Source organism: Molossus molossus, unplaced genomic scaffold, assembly GCF_014108415.1.
Source record: "Molossus molossus isolate mMolMol1 unplaced genomic scaffold, mMolMol1.p scaffold_m16_p_17, whole genome shotgun sequence".
NCBI classification, from domain to species: domain Eukaryota; kingdom Metazoa; phylum Chordata; class Mammalia; order Chiroptera; family Molossidae; genus Molossus; species Molossus molossus.
Window position 1 is genome coordinate 13945599 of NW_023425352.1, and position 20993 is coordinate 13966591.

Genomic DNA, 20993 nt, shown 5'->3' on the forward strand with positions numbered 1-20993 from the left:
TAGGCGGACCCGCTCACTGTGAACAATGAGCTCTGACCTTTGCCATGACTAGTGAACTCCTATCCACCCTTCAGAAACCCATCTCATTGGCCGCCTGTTCCTGGGAGCCTTCTTGAACACCCCTAGCAATTGCCATTCATGTCCTCCTCTGGGCTCTGCATATACGTCTGTTCCTCTGCATATCATATGGCATCATAAAGACTTTTTTGCTTGTCAGATTTCCCTTTCCTGCTGTGATCACCAAGCCTTGACAATGTTTACCGAAATGAGTAATTGAATTGTTCATTAAATAAGGTAATAGCCTGGTGTCCTTATCCACAGAATTGCCACGAATCTACGTCTCTAGCTTACGATACTCGACCTGGTAACACCCCTTCTGTTTCTCAGTTAGTTCTGACACTCCCTTGCTTTGGTAATCTCCCTGAAGGCCTCCCCCTTCTCCAGGGTCTGGTCAGGAGAAACTCCCTCTCACTTCACATTGCCTTCTCCAAGGCCTGACGTCTTTTCCTGCCCTTCACTTACCCGAGACCCTTCAGAGACATCAGAAGGACCAGAGAAATGGTGGTCTTCGAAAGAGAAGAGGCTGGGGTCTCGGGTTTTTCTTCCCAGGAGGTTGTGTGGTTCATGCGCAGACCTGCCTACGTCCCCACAGCAACCAGCAGGCAGCATCCGGGAGGCGTGGGGAAGAGGGCCCCGAGGGCCACCCGATGCTGCTCCTGCCCTGCGTGGCGGGGTGACCTACATAACTTGTGCGTAGTTAATAAATAATAGTACAAAACTGCACTCTGCACATACAACTCTCAACCGACTTCTGCCCCACCCGTGTGCCCCTCACGAAATCAATCCCTGCATAGTAAATCCTGCCCCCAGACAGCCGGGAAAATCCTGAATGTCCTCTATGTTGTTCATCCAAGACAAACGAGTCGGGTGTCTGCCCACAAAGAGCTACACTTTTGGGGGGGAGAAATCTGGCCTGTGGGTCCCTGCCTCACCCACACTTGGCAACAGGGAGGTCTTCTGCACCTTGGGACATAGGGATATGAACCGATCCTTGGGCCAGTACCTTTTGGGGATCAGTGCTCTGTCACTATGGCAACAGTGTCATCCGGGCATCTCTTTGAACTGTCAGCAAGAGGTGGGGCTCTGTGATCTGGGATTGCTCCAGAGTCATCCTTGCCCAACCCTTAGTGCCTCCAGCTCCAAGGGCTGCTCACCAAAGGAGGAGACAGATCAATGGCACCCCTTCTCTGGGGCTCCCAAATGGCTAATTAATTAATTACACCTGACCACACAAAGAACTGGTTGGGCAGGCCCTCACAGAACCATTGTCTGCTACAGAACTACTGGCAGAGTACAGACAAGGGCTGGGGAGGGCTGGGTCTGGAAGTCACTTTCTCCTAGTGTGAATGAGCAGCAGGGGCACAGATGGTTAGCAGAATTAGGGGTGACCGCATTATAAGGTATAAAAATGTCAAATTGCTACGTTGCGCTCTTGAGACTGATATTACTCATACAGGACTGTATACCAGCTACACGTACAATAAATCCTGTGCCTCGGTTCCACCAGCCACACTCCCGCTCAGCTGTCACTCAGTGTTGCACAGCACAAACTAGTTCTATCGGACGTCGGCATGAACGTCTATCAGACAGTACTGTTCTAGGGTCAATAATGTGTGCTCGTGCCCACCCTCCCAGCCCCCCAGTTTGTACAGACTGGCACTTCCCTATTCCCCAGGGCTATCCAACTGAGCAGAATAGCTCTGATAACAGGACCCGGGGCTCAGCGCCTAGGGAAAGACCCAAAGGAAGTGGGAAACAGGATGGAAGGTGATTTGCTTCTTTTGAGGGGTAAAGTAGGGCACACACTCTCCTGTCTATGAGGCAGGTTCCCATCATGCCAGGCTCTGCTTTGGGCCCTCTGGGGAACAGCTCCACCCCGGGTGAACCTGGGGCTGTTTCTAAGGAAAAGGGCCTTGGCATTCCTCCTTCTTACCCAGAGGTAGCTCCTCTTCCCTGCTCCCAGGTCCTCAGTGCCCTGACCTGAGACCTGTGTCTCCAAGGAGCTTTCTTCTGTATGTGGGTCAGTCTACCTTCTGGGGGAGGGTGCTGAAGCCCATGTTAATTCTGAAAGCATTTCTCCAGAGTTAGGCATTGCTGAAGCTCAGGCAGGCTCTTTTTGTTTGTTTGCTTTTTGGTGGGGGCCTTCAGAACCCAGGGAACAAGGGAGGCAGGTGGCTTTGCTGACCACAAGCCCTGCCCTCACCTGCTACCTATGTCAATCTGGACCGACCAATGGGAGAAGGCTTCACCTCTCAGGATCCGGCCAATCAGCAGGCGAAGTGTGCACATGCCCAGTCTCAGCCCGGCTGGGCCCTTTTCTATGTGTAGCCAGGACAGAAGGAGCTCAGTCAAGGGTCATGCATAAGGTTGGTCTTGACTCAACTAGTGCCCAGAATTTCCCCAGGCAGGTGCCCCTGTGGGGTGGGCATGATTCCGTCACTTCCTCCTCAAGTCAAACCCCATGACCTAGGAGGACCCCACAGGGCAGGGGCAGAAAGGTAGGCTCTCTCCACCGTTTCTGCAACCCTCTACCCCCCAGCCCTCCTCGAATCTGCCCTTTTCCCTCCAGCAGGGAATCAGGAAAATGAACTTGCTATTTTCCTGAATGGGCACATTTTGTGGCTGACTCAGAGTCTTCTAGAACTGGTGTCAGTGGGAACTCAGTGAAACTGCTGCAGAAAGAGGAACAAACGCGTTCTTATTCCCCAAGATAGAACTCCAAAGTACATTTTGAGCATAAAAACCTATTTGAATGGTTCCTCCTGCTTAAAAAAACACACAACAGCGATAAAAGCCAACATTGCGGTGTCATTCAGGACGACGGCACGTCCCCATTCCTCAAGCGTTTCGCCGCCGCGTGGCGAGGGAAGTGAGAGGACCGCTGACTCCAGGATGTCAAGTCCTCGACTATCTGTGGGCCACCGTGTACTCCCGTCCGAGAAAGGGGGACAGTGGGAGAAATTACCGACTGCTTTTATTCCCCCCTCCGCAGCTTCTCTGAGAGACGAGAATCCGGCCTCAAACTTGGTTCTGAAGTTCAACCCAAGTTTGGAAGTTACGGTGGAGACTTTGCAGTGCTTATCTTTAGAAGAGAGTGGATCGAGGAAGAAAGGAAGACGGGGTGGAGAGAGATGAGGGGCTATTTGAGAGGCAGCAAAGGAAGCAGCACCAGTGAATATGAAACCCCAGGGACAACTTGTCCAGAGGTTCCTCAAGATGTTTATTTATCTGTTTATCTATCTATCTATCTATCTATCTATCTATCTATCTATCTATCTATCTATCATCTATCATCTATCATCTATCATCATCTATCATCTATATATATATCATTTATCATCATCTATCTATCTATCTATCTATCTATCTATCTATCTATCATCTATCTACCTATCATCTATCTATCATCTATCTATCATCTATCTATCTATCATCTATCTATCATCTATTATCTATCTATATATCTATCATCTATCATCATCTATCATCTATCTATATATCTAATATCTATCATCTATCTATCTATATATCTATCATCTATCATCTATCATCTATCTATATATCTATCATCTATCATCTATCTATATATCTATCATCTATCATCTATCTATATATCTATCATCTATCTATCTATCTATCTATCTATCTATCTATCTATCTATCATCTATCTATCATCTTAAATAGCAGAACCCCTCTTTTCCCCCAAGTGACCTCTGAAGCTAAAGCACAATGTCGAGGTGACAGGGCCTCGGAGAGCCGGTGCCTTGGCCTTCCGCCAGCTCTCCTCCAGAGCTCCAGGCTCCGCAACGCACCCCCTGCACACCAGAGACGAACCCGACTCCTGAGTGTGTAGATGAGGAGACTGAGCTACAGAGAGGGGATTCATTCACTGGAGAATAGTTGGACATTTTCTCCAAAGACCGAGCAGAGATGGACCCAGAAACTTGGAAATGAAGTGAAGTGGGGGCCGGGGAGAGTGGAAGCGGCGGTGAAACAGTTGACTACGAGACGACCTTGAGGACTGTCACTGTGGGTTCTGCAGAGCATAGTTCCAGGAGGCTGGAGACCCTACAGCTCCCCTATATCCCCTCCCTGCTCCTCACTGGCTGCTCCAGTTCTGGGTATGGACATAACTCCACACATGGATGGTTATAACCTATACATTTTAATTAGGGACAAAAGGATCAAATACAAATGTCAGTGTCTTTAGACAGCCTTCCAATCCTGAGTTTAGAGCACCGTTGCAAATATGTTACAAATGATTCTCCACTCTGGATGCACACCCAGGACAGGCATCGCTAATCGATTGCAGCACCTGTTCCTGCTGAGCCTGGCTGCAACCTCAGATAGATACAACCTCAAAATTATTTCAACACAGCACTCCGGGGAGCCATCATCAATTAGTCAAGAACTGTCCCTTAGGATGAGATCTCTTTGCTCTTCCTGGTTTGTGGCTGTGAAACCGAACTGATTGTCCCCTGGCCTCATGGCCACGTGCTCTGACAGCCTGCACCTCAGCGGGGAAGCCTGAACGTGTTTCTCAGAGTCCCTTTCCCTGTACAGCTCAAGTGACAGCCCGCCAGGGAGACACACTCCTGCGAGAAACGGAGGTGGAGGACAGGAGGTCCTTCTCCCGCAGCAGCGGCAGCTGGGCACCTGGGCACCTGGGCAAAATGCAGTCTCGTGAGCCCTGGCCGGTCTGGCTCAGCGGTTAGAGCATCGACCTGCGGTCCAGAGGGACCTGGGTTCGGTTCCCGCTAAGGGCACGTACCTCGGTTGCAGTTTGTCCCCGGCTCTGGTTGGGTCGTGCGGGTGGCAGCCACTTGATGTGTCCCTTTCACGTCAATGTTTCTCTCCCCCCCCCCCCCCACCACTCTATCTGAACAAAAAATGGAAAAATTTCCTCCGGTGAGGATAAAAAATAAAATAAACAAAAAACTCAGTCTCTTGAGAATTGCGTGCCCTGGGTCTGCTGAGGGTGGTGCCGGCAGCAACTGCCGAGACTGCTGGGTCCTTTGCAGCTTCCGGACCCGCCTCCCGCAGCTGCTGGCCGGACCTCGGCTCCCGTCTTTCCAGCCATCATGCAAGTGTCCAGTTCCCTGGGTAGAACCCTCCCCTTGGAATGCCCAGCATGGCTGTGTCCCCGCCAGTGCCCCTGGCAGCTGCGCGCACACCACACCTGCAGGGCAGGGCACAGAACCCTCAGCGAGAGGGGCACTTCCCGCCTTGCTGAACACCAGCCGCCGATCCTCATCGCTTCCGTCGGCCCGTCTGCCCGGAGTGCCGTGGTCCGCCTGCACAGACGCAGAGAAGGACGCGACGGGGGACCGGCCGAGGAAGCGGAACGGTGGCCTTCTGGAATCGGAGCCCGAAGGACAGACACACGGCTTGTTTTTATCTTACTGACGGGGAGGAGAGTTACCGCCAGGTCTTCCCAGAGCTGTGGCTGGAACCCAGGCCGGCTGACCTGGCTGGTTCTGGGCCTCGGCCCCCAGCAGCTCAGGAGGGAGTCACGTGACTTGCAAGCGCCGCACAGCCAGGCTGAAATGTATCCGCAGCAGGCTGGCTGCTCGGATGTGAGGCAGTAAACACCTGGCTGTCAAGGGAAGCCGGGGTGAGTGGAACGCTTGGAGGTGTTCTCGCCCTGCCCAGGGAGGGGAACAGCGTGGGGGCAGGTCTCACGAGAGCACAAGAACAGGAAAGCCACACTGTCCCCACCCTAACCCTACCAGGGGGACCCTGACGGTTTCCATCTATTATAGGCAAGCCATCGTAAAGAAATCCTCGTTTCTAGTCCCACTGTTGGAAGGCATGTCATGATTGGAAAATGACTTGGGTTGTGTTCTTATTGTAACCACCCTCTTGCCTCCCCTGGCCTTGGGGTTGGGGATGCATCAGATCTGATTTCTCATGGTGAGCCACTGATTTAACAGAGAAGGGATTTTGGGGGGAAGTGTCTTGGGGAGCAACAGAAGTGCCCGGAAGGCAGGAGAACTGCCTTTGGAAATGATGCCCTAGTGGATGCGGCAGGACGGTGAGACCCCGGGCGGGCACGCACCGCTGCAGCATGGCCCCTGGGTGCTGCGCCCCCTTCTGGTGTGGCTGCCGTGGGTCCTCTCTGCACGAATCCTTCACCTTCCTATTGGAGAGGCCTGGGGCATCTGGAGAGGCCGGGTGCCCCCTGGGCCCTGAGCCCTGGCACGTGGAGGCGTCTTCCAGCGGCCCTGGGGCTGGGCAGTTTCCACCTGGCTCGCGTGGCTTCAGGGGCCCTGCTCTCAACCTGGTCTCACTCCCTCTCGCCCGGGTGCCCGAAAGCCCACCTTAATAAGGTTTGCTAGATTTAGGGCTGTGCCTCCTACTAAAACACAAAGACTCAGTCCGCCCATCGCTGTCTCCTCAGTGTGAATGGGCAGCAGTTGGGGAACTTCTCGGAACCCCCAGCTAGCCCTCTCATACCGGGTGCTACACTAGCATCTTTGTGAAAGGCACCGTAAGGTGGACCATCACCTACTCTTGAGCCCCTGGGGAAACAGCCCATGTTTGCTGGGAGGTGGGGCCAGGTGGGAGGGGGCTGCAGCCCCGGGTCCTGGGAGTGTGCACTTGTCTTTCCTGCCCGCTGAGAGCTTAGTGGGTTCAGGAGGGCGTGTCCCCACTCACGCGCCACCTGAACAGTCTTCTCAACCTGTGGCCGTCGGTTTGGCGCTGGCCGAGGTGGCCACACATTCCTGTTGTCAGAACCACGACTGGCTGCCAGTGTCTGTGGGTGGCACATTTCTGAGGTGCCAGGCAGTGCCCTAAGCATCTAACCCCAATGGGCTCGTTGAGTCTTCTCCACGGGTCGAAGGAGACGGCTGAGGCCTAAAGCCAGCTCAGGGCTGGGTCTGAACCCAGGCAAAGCCGGGCTCTCCCCGCTGACCTCGGCTCTTTCCCCCGAATGTAGCCCCCCTCCCATCCACAAGGAAATAGAGGCATGTAGCTAAGTCCCAGCCACAGGTATTTCTGAAGACAGATTTCGGGGTGTTTCTTTCCTCAGCTAATTTGTGTGCAGTGTGTCCAAGGGTCCGGCTGTCTGAGAACCAGCTGAGGCTCAGGGCGCCTGGCCTGCCTGACCGCCCAGGGTGTGGTGTGGACCCTCTTGGGCAGACAGGTAGCAGGCCAGCTGCCCAGGGGTCTCTCAGGGGTCTCGAAGTGCCCAGTAAGTGCCAGGGAGACGCTGGGAGCTCTTTGTACACGGGCACCGTGTACTCAGCGAACCAGGCAAACGAGCAGCAAAGGCTGGTGCTTCTGAGCTGCAGCGAGGGGAGCAGCCGGCACTCACGTTCTGATAGACTCAAGCGGGCAGGGGGAGGCTCATGCTGCAGAGGGGAGGCTTCTCCGCGCCAGGACCAGGGCGCGGACCTGGGGAGGCGGCCGCTTAGAAGTGGGCGTCTGTTGTGGCTGCTCAGGGGAGCCTATTTGGCTTCCTGTGGTTGGTCCTAAGTTGGAAGCAGGGGCAAAAATAAAGGAAGCTGTGAGTTATCAATCGAGTCCTGGCTGTCTGGGGTCCACACAGAAGTTACCGTTCAGCTTCCTGGATGCGACTGGAGGTAGCGGGCTGGCTCCCTGCAGGTCTGACTCACAGCGGGCTGGCTTCCTGGGCTGGTTATGGTGGGTGAGGGTTGTGGGCCCGGTCACTGCACTGTTGTTTCTTCAGTCTCTCAGCACTTAGTCCCTACAGCGGCCCACCTTACAGATGAGGAAACTGAGGCCGAGGCAGTCAAGTTACGTGCCTGAACTCCCTCAGCTGGGAGGAGTATGGGCAGCCGGGCCTGCCTGATCCCCGATTCCACGTTTGTCCCCCTTTCATCCATCCCCACACACCAGCCCGTGATCCTTAAAGGCATAAGTCAGATGGCACCATTCCCTGGCATACGACCTCCCAGGGCTACCTCCCGTTTCTCTGAGAATAAGATCCAGCCTCCATCTGAGACCCACGAGCCGTGCAGACTCAGCCCCACCTGTATTGCCCCCCACCCGGCCTCATGCTGCTTCTTCCCCCCTCAGGGCCTTCACTCTTCCTTTCCCTCTGCCTGGAACTCCTTCCTGGGCCCTCAGCACCCTGCAGACACAGCCTCCGCAGCTGCCCCTGCAGCCACACCCACCACCCCTTCATCACTGGCTTTCAGCTGTTTGTGAATTGCCTGTCTCCCCTCCCAGCCTGAAAGCTCCGAGGACAGGGCATCCACTGACGCCATTCTGTTGTGTTCTCAGGGTCTGGCCCATAGTAGGTGCTCAATAAACATCCTGTGAATGAGTGAGGGAGTCTTAGCCTCCTTCCTCCTGTGGCTGCTCTTTACATTCCCGAGATGGTGCTCCAGCTCCCTCCGCACCCGTAAGGAAAGGGGGACAGGCAGAGCCAGCCTCAGGCTGTGGCTGCGGTGGCAGGCTGTGGCCCCCTTCTTTGGGGTGAGCCGGGCAGTGACTAAGCTGGCAGCCTTCAGCCTGCCGCCACCTGATGGGTGAGTTCCTCTCCCTCCTGCCCACCTCCTGCCAGCCCTGTTATTATGAGATGCGGTCTCTAGGTGGCTTCAACAAAATACAGGACACACGAAATACAAATTAGTTGAGGAAGGAAAGGCCCCCAAATATGACTTCAGAAGTGTCGGTGGCAGGGAATTATCTACATGTCTCTAGGGACATGGCTACACAGAGCTGCTTGTCCCGTGTCCCCAAACCATAGCAACTGCTCGTGGGGAGCCGCCTACTACAGCATGCCGGGCCAAGTCCTCCCATTTTGTAGATTAGCAAACTGAGACCCAGAGGGTAAAGTAATTGACGCAGGGTCACTGGCTGGGACAGAACCAGCAGCAGAGCCCAGGGTGGTGCTCTCTCCACGGTGCTGGCAGCTCCGATTTAGAAGTGGATGGCGGGTCCCACTCAATGGCATGTGGAAATCAGGCAGACAACAGGGTGGTGGCCTTCGGGACTGGCCGCGGTAACATGGGGATGAAGGGGATCTTTGTGGTATCCTTAACAGTCTCCGTCTGAAACTTTCCTCCCTCTCTGCACCAGGCTCTCAATCCCCTTTGATTTCTTGTGGAGCAAACTTTTCTGAGACTATTTATTCACCCGAAGCAGCAAGGACGAATAGCTACAGCTTGGAGTAGTTTTTACTCTAACTCAGGGGATACAGCCAGGACGGCAGAGACCCTGCATCAGCCTGAGACCACTGACCCCCTACCTCTTTGATGGTCCATCCATGCCAGGCTAAGGGCATTTCATTTTGCAACGGAAAATGGACTCCCGTTTTAAGTCAACGAAGGGAAGAGACAGACTCATGGCATGTTCACATGGCCAGATTTCAGTCTTGAAGTCTGGGTGGTTTGTGCTGATGTCACCCAACCAAGATTTGACACGAAGCTACAACAGCAAGCAAGAGCGATTTACTGTGAAGACGGGAGAGGCGAGCTCAAATTTTGTTTTATCAGGTTGGCAAGGACGGCGCGTGGGGCAGGACCCCGGGGGCCAGGAAATCGCTGTACTAGTCCCAGCTCTGCGATGAGCTTGCTGTGTGCCCTTGCGCAGGTCACTTCCCCTCTCTGAGCCTGTTTCCTCATTTTATGAAACCAAGGGAGGCTCTCCAGCCCTCCTCCTTTTTCTTCTGAAGAGAAAGTGATTCTCGCTTGAACTGTGACCATGAGTAAGGAAACCAAAGACTCGATTTTGTTTCGTAACCGGGGCCCCTCGGCACTTCCCAGTTTGGGCCGGGAACGGGACCGGACGCTCACTGACCAAGCTCATCTGAGTTTCAGGAAGGTGGCCAGGGGCCTCTGCGGTCGAAACCTCACCCAGGGAGAGGGTGGGAGGTGCGGGCATGATGAAAGCCTCGTCCTGCCACCCAAGGGCTGTGATTGGCACCTGGGCATCGATGTTTATTCAGACTGGAGCTTTGGCTCTTGGAGGCTCAAGTGTCATTAGCCGCTGGTTTTGATCAATGGAAACCAGTGAAAGCAACAAATAATAACATCCATTTGCTGGCAATTTCAGTCGTTTGTGGCGTTTAATTAGCATAATTGATCTGCACGGGAACTTTTTCTTTACCTGAATTTAAAAATACATCACTCCCCACCCACCCCAATACATCTGAGAAATTTTCTTTTTTTTTTTTTAATGAGGTTTTAACTAAAGCCCAATATCAAAACACCATATAATACTTTTATCTCATTGAAGACATTGGATGCTTATTAAAATATGATTGCTTTAAGGCTTATTTTGATTTTTTGCCCAAGAGTATACGCAGAGCAGCGCTGCTCAGATAAAAACAGAGAAACCTTAAACATGAAAAAAACACATGAAAGGGAATATGTTCCCCATTAGTCCCAGTATCATTTCTCCAGGATTACTGCTTTCCAAATATAGCATTAGTTTAAAAATAAAAGGCCGTTTACAGGGACGGGACACTGGCTACTACTTCGGAGCATGTGGGCTCTCCAAGGGGCTTGCACAATAGCTTTCTTAAGCGGGAACGGCGGGGGGGGGGGGTGCTGCCTTAGAATACCCCCAGCACCCCTCCTCGAAGCCCCCCAGATAGGCCACCTACCCTGACCCAAGGCCTGTGTCTACAGGCCTCCTGATTCCTCTCTCACAACTGTGTTTCTGTGCATTGTTTCTTCCAGGGATGAAGAAAGTTTTGGAAGTTGACAAGTAATCAATCGGGTGCCACCCAGGAGGAGAAGCGACATCCTGGAATTCTGCACTCTGGCCTCATGCGTGGAAGACAGTGTGGCTGCCATCCATGGGAAAGGGGTCCTTTGGGGTTTTGGGGTCCTGTTTGTCTTGGGAGATCCAGGGGGCAGTGAACTGCAGATGGGAAGGTTTAAGTCATTCAGGAAGCACATGTATCTAAAATCTTGGGGTATCTGACCCAGACATGCATTTTGTTTTTTTGGCTAAGGATAGCTCAAGTCCATTTTGAGTTGGATGAACTAACCTGGCTAAGGGACAGGACAGTCATGTACATGGAGGGGCTCTCTCCAGTGTGGGGGGGCCACTCCAGTTCGCCTCCCCAGGCTGGCCTGTGTCAGGCCCCACTGGAAGTTGCCGGCTCGCGGAGGCCCCCGAACAGACTCATGTTGCACGTTTGCTATTTCGGTCCAATAATGCAGGTTCCTTCCGGTTTCGGGAGCTGGTCCCCTGGCACTCATCAAGCACCCAGCTTGGAGAGGCCACCGAGAGCCAGGGAGCAAGCGTCCAGCCCGCGGGGAGGGGAGGAGCTGTCCTGGTTTTAAATCCCCAACTAAATGCCAATCATACTTTGTTGTCAGCAGAGAGAGAAGATCAAGAGGGAGCAGTGGAGGAGAGTGGAGAGGGGGTAACAAGAGCTAGGATTTATTGCCCCGCATCGTGCCTTACCCCAGAGGCAGGTGGCATTGCCCACTGGGCAGGGGGCTCTGCCTCCCTAGGCACTGCCTAGGGAGGGTTTTTTGCACAGAGCCTTACAGTTTGCTCGGGGGTGGGGGTGGTGCCTCTATGCCCATGTTGGACTGTCAGAATTTGGACCTCGTTGTCTGACCTCATCTAGTTACTGCTCTTGATGTTCTAAGTTCTCCTTCAGGCCAAGAAGTGTTCATTTCCGCTTGCACTGCTAGGACCACTGGCGGGCACAGAGCAGAGTCAGCTGTTTTGAGCTGTGGGTCTCCTGAAAGGCCCAGCGGCCTTGAGGGTGGAGCCAGGCCTAGGGTGGGAGAGCTGAGAGAACCGAGACCGACTTCCACTTACTGAGCACTTACTATCGACCAGCTTCAGAGCTGAGTGCATTGCATGTTCTCTCCCTGTGCCCTGACGAAAGGAAATTCCGCCATGCCTACCTTGCAGGGAAGGGAACTAGGGTTCAGGGAGGCTGGTTAACTGGCTTAAGCTCACACAGCCTGGCCCCTGCACCTGAGCCTTGGACACCATGCCGCACCATGTCCCTGACCTCTCACTGGCTCACAGGCTCACGGGCTCAAGGCCTGGGCTCCCAGCAGGGGCTCAGAGGTCCCTTGGAGGGGTAGAAGATAGAGTCGGTCCCCTGGGAACAATGCTTAACTCGGTGTCACTGCACTCTTCTTGGGACTGTCCTTCCCAAGGAGATGATGCACGTGACAGGAATCGAACATGCGGCCAGCAGGTACTGAGTACACAGCTTCGGGCACTCTGGTGCCCCGGGGAGAGATGCAGGTCAGCCCCAGACAGGGCTCCTGCCCAGGGCTCGCGTGGGTGGGGAATGAGGCTCGGCAGAGAGCCAGAGCACAGGGTTCAGAGTGGGACAGTTGCCAAGGAACTTGCATCACAGAGCGGAGCTGAGATTCCTGCTAGAGCTCATGATAAGGACGCAGAGACGGAAAGTAGGAAAGATTTGTCCAGTCACCGGCTGGCTGAGGACAAAGCTGGGTCAGAACCCAGAGGCCCCCACACTCCTAGCCTCTTGTTCATCCCTCTGGGTCTGCAGTGGGGGGCAAACTCTTCTAGGAAGTGGGGACTTGGGTGGGACCTGGAAGGTGCAGAAGCCAGTAACCGGGGAGCGTGTGAGGGCCCTGCAGGGAGAGCAGGTGGCACGCACGGGACGCGGGGTATGCGGACGCGGTGGGCTGGACGGTGTGTAGACTGTATCCCCCAAATCAACTCCTGCCAGTGAACAGGGGCTCCAGGGAGCCCTGGGTAGACGAGGATTCTGAGACGGAAGAACCAGGATCAATTAGCAGTGTCAGCCAGAACCACGGGGAGAAGGAGGTGACCTCCTGCTGCGTGCTTGTCATCCCTGGCAGAAGGGGGGCAGAAAGGACAGTAACACGTGTTAGATTTTTTGACCTCTGGATTGGGGGCTGAGGGAGCTGGTCTCACTGCTATTTATTAATTTCTCTTTCTTGGACAATTTCCTGCTCGCTGACTCACTGGGTGCTGATATCAGCACATTTCTTGTGTCTGTTCCAGGGGACCCAGCAACTGCCAGAGCCGGGAGGCCCTGTCGGGGGTCCAGCAGTTATGGGGCGCGGGCAGGGGGTGCGTGCCGCAGCCAAGCTCCACCGGCCACGGAAGAGCCTTCTCCTGCATTTCAAATGGGCTCCCACAGACACTGCCGGGGAGTCACGCTCCTGCTGAGTCAGAGCTCCTCAGACTCCGTTCACCTGTAACCAGGGAGACTTCCCGGCAAACATTGCCATGGTGACCGTGGGGGCTGCCCAGGCGAGGCAAGAGGGCACGCTAAAAGCCAAAGGTTCTGACTTTTGATCTAAGCGTTGGCTTTGAAATATTCAGTGCCCCTCTGGAACCAAGTTGGGTCAGTGCTGGCCTTCATTCTTCTGAGAAGAGAGAAAGTCAGTCCGACAGGAAGGAGGCCCTGGGCAGCTTGGTGGGGGCGCCGGGGGGGGGGGTTCTGTGACTAAACTGGATGATGCCCAGGTGGAGCCTGATGCACTGAGGCCCGGGGCTCAGGTGGGTACCAGCCCCCTTGGTCTAAACTCTACATGGACCCTCTGCAGTCAAAGCAAGAGCCCGGCCAGTGGGGGGCAGAGGCTTCCCGGGTTGGTGGCCCTTTTCATGCAGCACGTGGTGTATCTCCCCACCTGTGAGTGTAATCTGACCTACCAGTGTGGAAGGCTTGGGGGGCTTTGAACTTGCCCTACATCAAACACGCCTCCTCCTCCACTCGTGAGAAAAGCCCAGCCACTCCGCAAGAATTCGGGGAGCATCTGATTGTCTAAAACACATCAAACAGCCGAAGTCTCGCTTGCAATTTCACGAGGAAGCCGTTGCAGACCAGGCCAGCTGTCCTCTCCCTCTCCTCCTCCTCCAGTTCCGAAACCGAGCGTGCACCCCCACGCCCGCGCGCCGGTGCCGCAGGGCCCGCCGGAGCGGCGGGGAGGCTCGGCCCTCGCCTCATTACGCTTGCAGGCCACGGCTGGTGGGATCTAGTGATTTGGACATATTTTATTTAACCAGCTTAGTAAAAGGTAATATTCAGCAGCTGTGATCTATGGCAGAATTACAATTTTCAGGGTCAAGGAGGGATTTTGATATTAGGAGGTTGGGCAGAATTGCTATGAAATCTCATGGGCTGTCTTTAAAAATAAATGAGAAAATAGGTTATCCAAGAGTCATTGTAAGGGAAAAATCAATAGGCAGTGTCTATTCACTTGGGCTATCAAAATCCTTGAAATTTGAACAAAAGTTTCACATTAAGTGTACTGCAGGGTTTGCGATACCGGCGCTGGAGGCTCGGCGGGTGCAGCTCCACTGCGCTGGGCATCGGCTCGCGCCTCCTGGAGCCGCTCAGCTGCCGCCTGGCTGGGGCAGGGCCCTGGTGACCGCGTTAGGTGGGTAAGGGACAAAAGTGTTTTGTTCCCAGCAGGCGGTCCACCCACAGGCGCTGAGAGACGCCCCATGCGGGGAGCAGGTGTGGCTGGTGGCCCAGCCCTGCCAGGGCCCCACCTCCTGTCCAGCGGGAGGGCAGACTCCACTGTCTTCTGCCCACAAAGCCCAGTGTCTCTGCCCTCGGATGGGAATCAAGGGTAATTTAGGGAACTTCCTAGTGGTGAAATTTGGTCTGAGCCGGTTGCCTGGATGGATAGACGTTTTCTCTCATCCATTCATTCCCAATAAATATTTCCTTCTTCCAGTGTTACAAATGTGTGTTCAAATCTCCTGCAGGATGGTTTTTGTTTTTGTTTTTAATGTTTCTTTTTTTTCTTCTTCTTCTTTACTGATTATAGAGAGAGAGGAAGGGAGGGGGAGGGAGAGATGGAAACATTGATGAGAGAGAACATAGATTGGCCGCCTCCTGCATGCCCCCCACTGGGGATCGGGCCCACAACCTGGGCATGTGTCCTGACCGGGAATAGAACCAGCGACCTCTTGGTGCATGGGTTGGCGCTCAACCACTGAGCCACACCGGCCGGGCCTCCTTCAGGATGTTGTATGTTGACATTGAATAGGCTCAAATCAGTCCAGCCAACCAAGACCACCTTCCCTCTCCAGACCTCAAAGTGACCAAGTTCCTCTAGCAGGTATCGCCAGGTGACTGCTGGGCCCCCTCGCCAGCCTGGGAGCTCTGGGCAAGGCGGAGACTCTGTTTTGTGGCTCGATGCCATTTCCTGATCCCTGGTGCCAGGCCTGACAGCTAGAGTTAAGAAGTAATTTTAAAATATTTTTTAAGATGACTATTTTTTAATTAATGAAGAAACGAATATGCTCCTTTAATTGATCTAAGACATGTCTGAGGTATTTTAAGGCCATGATCATCAGGAATCTTTAAAGAAAACAAAAAACACCCCAACAGTATCTGTGCACCACGAGAAAGGGTGGTGATGGAGCAGCACATCCTGGCCGTGCTTTCCACGGGTCACCTAACTTAATTTTCATACCAGTCCTTCGAGTGGGTGATATTTCCCCCACCTGATAGGTAAGGCAACTGGGGCTCAGTGCAGGCATGAGCAGATGATTCCAACTCACCAGTGAGGGGACCAGAGCTCACATCCAGAGTTGTGATCACTCTGCAAAGCCGTCTCCCAGAGCAATTTAAGAATAAAAAAAAAAAAAAACCTCTATTCAAAAGCAACCTTGAACATGATCCTTCCAACTTTCATCATTAAAAAAAGAGACGGCGTCTATATGCAGAGAACGGAAACCACAGCGAGGCGCTGACCTGAACCCGTGCCACGCCCCTTCCATTAGAGAGAGAATGAAGGTAAGATAAATAAATCACATGCAAAAGACGGGAACAGCAGCCGTTGGAATCGGGCATTTTATTTAACTCATCAAATAATACAAGTTCGTTCAGGAAACAACAATTAAAATGTATCACTTGTGCTAATGATAGGTAGAACCACTTTTCCAAGGGATCTAATGAAAATAAATTATGGAAATAAATTACTTGGTGGAATACAGCAAATAAATAGATTTGCACAAAAAACACAACCCTGTGGATATTAGAAAAACATGTGAAATTCCGGGGAGAGAGGCCTCGTGGAGCTGGGGACAACTGGAACTCAAAGCTGACGCACGGAGGAGACGTAAGAAACAGCAGCGCGTGAATGAAAATTAGCAACAGCTGTTCTAACTCCTTCCCGGCATTCCCCTGGTACTAGGATGGCTTCAGCCAATCCCCGAGACAGGCCGCGAGCACCGCTCCGACGCCCACCGTCTAAGTGATCCTGATAATGTAATCGCACCATCATTAGGAGCCATGAAATTGCAATTCCTCGGGGAGGGAGCGCGGCTGCTCACTTACACAGAGAAGAACGATTAATTAGCAGATCTCAGTTTAAAGTGACTGTGTTCTACACGGGTTCTAATCCCACTCCGGAGCAGCTCTTGGGCCTAATGAATTATGTGGAGGAGGTTGCGCTGAAGCCAGAAGACATCACTTGAAATGAAATGAAGTGCAATAGGATCGACTTTAAAAAGCCAAAACTTTAAAATGATAGATCACCCACAATTAGGGAAAAGCCACAGAAGAAGCCAAAAGGGGTTCATCTAATTTTTCCTCTCTCCTGGAATGACAATGATGAGTGTGCAACTGGGAATCCATGTGAGGCAACTTGATCTAAAGGACTCCTTCATTCATTCCCTAAATGTTATCCAGTGACAGCACTTTCACAGGATGGCAGGCTGCTACTTGGACCTGTTTAATCCTGGACAGGTGGGTTCTCAGACGTCAGGCAAGGCAGACGGAAGGCTGCACCTGAGACCCCATGAGGGTAGCTTCAGAAACAATTCTGAGGGATACCTTCCCCCGGAAGGGGAATGGGATTTTTACCACCTCTCAGCCCATTCCTGGGGCCTTAGCACGGAGCTCTGAGATCCCAGGCCGCACTGGAAAATCAAATGGATGGTGCAGAGATCAGCCTGTGGTCTGGCTGACGGCTCTCTGTTTCATAGTTTGCTTGGATTCTCACTTAAATCTCTCTGGGGGCTGAGGCCTGTTCTGGCTGTCTGGAGGCTTTCAACTGGGGCTCGGTTCTGGGACCCCATGGCTACGGGACCTGAGCAGAGGCCGCACCATGGCGGTGGGCGGAGCTCTGGGGCTGAGCCGCCTTCCAGAAGGGCCTTGGGCTGGCAGCACACATGCGCTGACTCGCTCAAGGCTTTGCCCAGGGGGCTCGCACTGTGCCCGGGAGCCAGGGAGGGAGCACAGAGTCGTTTCCGTCTCCTGATGGGGCAATGGGTGCCCGCGGGGAAGGCGGCTGGTCGGGCGCCGGCTGCGTGACTGGCGCATCCACAGGGAACCGGAATGTGCATCGGCTTGTCCACCAGGTGGAAGCGCTTCCTCCCAGGCAGTCCTCCCTCAGCTCGTCACAGGGACTTACACTCCCTAGTCGGGTCGTCCCGGGAAAGGCAGGAGCGGAAATTACGAGCGTGGGTTTACTACTCACACGTACACGTGCGGTGCCCGTTTCCAAGGCAAATGTCAGAATGTTTAACACGTGGTGGAATCACCAGAGTTATGGGCTGTATTTTGTCCTCATTTCGAGAGGATGCCATGAACAGGCCGAAGAGACAGGCAGACTCAGGAAGAGAGGCTCGGCCCAGACACGGGGCTTCCCAGTGGGGCGCTGCCTCGGGCACGGGCTTTTCCAGGGGGAGCGCAGACCCCAGGCACTGGGTGCTGTCTCCAGAGCTGGGGCTCACACTCACCCTTGGGGCTCGCAGTTGGTCCCCTGATTTCCCAGTGGCTGGATGAACATGTTATGTGCCAGGCCTGGGGCAGGAGGTCAAGTGGGGCATCTCCCCCTTCCACAGGGCCCCCTCCCGCCCCCCCCAGCAGGTGGGCAACCCCAGGGGCAGTGGGTACACTAGGTAGTGTGTCACTCCCCCACTGAATTTGCCCTGATGCTGCCAGCCCAGGGAGGGGATCGCTGCCACCATGCCACACCCCGAAATGCTCTGGGGTACATGCCTGATCCTGCCCCTGCCCGTGCCCGTGCCCAGGTTGAGGGCAGGGTGGAAGCGGGGGCAAGGTGGGGCTGTGGTCCAGGAGCAGAGAAGCAGGCAGACAAACAGGACCCAGCAGCAGGGGGTGGGGGAAGCAGCACTGGCGAGAAGAGGCTCTAAGTCCCCCACCGACCACAGCCCACTGACCCATTGGGTTCCAGCTACAAACCACAGTCACAGAGATAAAGTTATTAAGAATTTCAAGCAGGTGACTGCAGAGTGTTCAACCCCAAGCCTGGGCTCTTGAATGTGGGGCTGCGCACCTGCTCTGCATCCAAGACGATGTAGCAGGCCAGTCTCCTGATCTTCTAGAAGGTTCTACACCCGATCGGCTGCCATGTTACTCTGAGGTCCTGGGCCCTTGCTTTGTCAGAAATGCTCCCTCCCTGCCATGGATGGTTGGAGCTGTGGAAACCGACGTCCCTGGGGCTTTCTAGCCCAGCTCTGCCATTTGCTGGATGAGGAACCAAAGCCTGGAGCAGGACCTGACCTGCATAAGCCCACCTGTGAGCTGAGGCCTGAGGCCCAACCCAGCATGGAAGATGCTAGACTTTAGGAAAAGACCAAAGCCTCATGGGGCTTCCTACCAGGCTGTTCCCGGGTGTCTATCACTTTGATCACAACCACCAGGACCCAGGAGCATTTCCAGGGCGTCCCCAGTTCTGAAGTGGCACCCCCTGGGCCTCAGCAGCCAGGGCATTTCCGGGAGGCCCTGTGCGCTTGGTGTCGGGACAGGGCCTCCCATTACTACTTACTTGTTTCTCATAAGAGTCTTTTGGCAGAGGGGGTGGCTGGTGGCGGTGGGTGAAAAGAGGTTGCAGGGACTTGGGGACAGAAGTGTTTTCCCAGGTGACATTCATAGTTCAGCAGAGAACAGAGCCAGGGTGCCCCCTGCCAACTCCCAAGAAGAGCGGAGGTCTGACATTCAGGGGAAAGAGGATCCCAGCCAACAGGGACAGAACTGAGTTTTTCTGTACAGTTTGGTTTAAAAAAAAAATGTAAGTGGGGAAAGTTAGCCCCGTTGGCACGAAGGCCAATACTTGCAAGACGGCCAGAGGCCTGTGGCCGGGCCTTGGCTTCCAGAACGTGGTGCTGTTGTAAGTGACACCTCCTCGTGCAGAGGACAGACACCTGCCCGGAGGCTGAGGACCTGGGGTGCACTCCTGGCCCCGACACCAGATTTGCTGGGTGATCCTGAGCAAACCTCCCCTCTCTGAGCCCGTTTCCACCCCCTGGAAACAAGCAGGTGGGCCTAAATGGTTCCGAAAGCCTGCATAGCCTGAGGGTTCTGGATCTGAGCTCATCTGCCATCCCAACTGTCACCGAGGTGGCCCGCGCAGGGCCCCTGGTTTTCCTCATCTGCAAACGCCGCTCCTTCTGGCTCCGTGGCTTTCATCTCCTCACAAAGGGCTCAGGGAGCCCGTCTGGAGCCCGGGGTGTGCAGATGCCTTTGCTGGGATGCCCAGCTTCTCCTGTCCCCAAATGCCACTGCCCAGACATCAAAGTTTCTCCACTGTCTGGGGGGGAGGGGCGGGAGGGAGGGTGCCTGAATCAGCCATGTGCCCAATTCTGGATTTGGCTTCCATTTCCCGTTTCCGCACGGGGCCCAGAGAGAGGAGAAGAAGGAGAGAAAAGCCTTTGAAAAATGTCTCCTGCTCTGTTCACTCAGCAATTCACCTCGCCGCCGAGCCCAGCGACACTCCCATGGTGCACCTCTTAGCCACTCGGCAACTTTTCCCTTTTATGATATTTTGGGTTTCCGATCGCCTGCCAAGTCAAACCTTTATCATTTAATAAGCAGGAAGAAAAAATCCAAGTCAGTCCCAGAGCCCTGGGTCCCAGTCTAAATGGGCCCCGTTCCTGTCCCCTGCCTTTCCCGGGCTGGTCCTGGACCAGGGGCCAGCGCTGATGCGACCCACCCAGATGCGGGCAGGCATCAACCCCACTGGGATCCCATGGGGCCATTCTGCAAGTGTAGTCATGGAAACGGCTGGGAGGCATGAACACACAGCACTGTCGTCGGGGAGCGCTTCGCCAAGCAGTGGTGGCGATGGGCGGTCGTCACCAGGCGGCCGAGGAAGGCAGCAGACACGGCATCGCACGGATCCCCACACCCAGGACCCACAGCAAGTCAGGGCCCTGGGATGAAACCGCTTCCCGACCTCCAGCCCCAGGACGGTGGGACTACTTCCCTTGTTCTCTTGTCTGTCTTCCTCCTCATGTGTCTTTGGGGCCTGGAACATAGTAGATGCTCAATGAATGTTCCTGGACTAGATGACTAAATCTGATTGCACCTCTCATGCTGCAAATGGGCAAGTTCGATCATCTACGAGTCTCGGGGACAACAGTGAGTCACTGAAGCCGTCTCGCTCTCCTCGCTCTGTAATTTCTCGGGAGGGTGGGTTTGGATGAAGGGGAGGAGATGGAAATTGAGCAGAGAACGGCTCTAATGGTCCCCGTGTCCCCACTGTGCCAAGACCCCTGGATGCCAGTGTGGGAGGGTTTGCTCAGGGCACTATCATCTTGGGCTCTTCCCCAAATGCCTGGCCGTGCACTGCAGTGGCCACGGCCTCCTCTCCCAGGGAGGCAGTGTGCGGGCCCCAGGTGAACTGTTCTAGCTCCACTTTCCAGCTCTGTCCCCTCTTCTCAGCAAGGGCACTGCTGTGGGAGGGGCCAGAAGACCCTCGAGCAGCTACCTCTTCTTGGCAGAGCCCATGAGTTTGAGGGCAAAGCTGTGCCCCCAGAAATACATCCAACGGCAGCTGGAACCAGGAGAAACCTCCAGGGAGCTGGTTCTTCTATCCCTTCTTCCCAACGATGGCTCACAGGGTAGGTCTCTCCGCCCCCAAATCCAAAACCTGCCCTCAGGAGAGGGTCAGACAACTCACCCAGAAGGATCAGAGGCTGATGGGAATGAATGTGCATTTCCCCGGTGTGAGGTGAGAAGACAAAGGAGTTAGTTCCTAAAGGTGGGCTTCCCTGC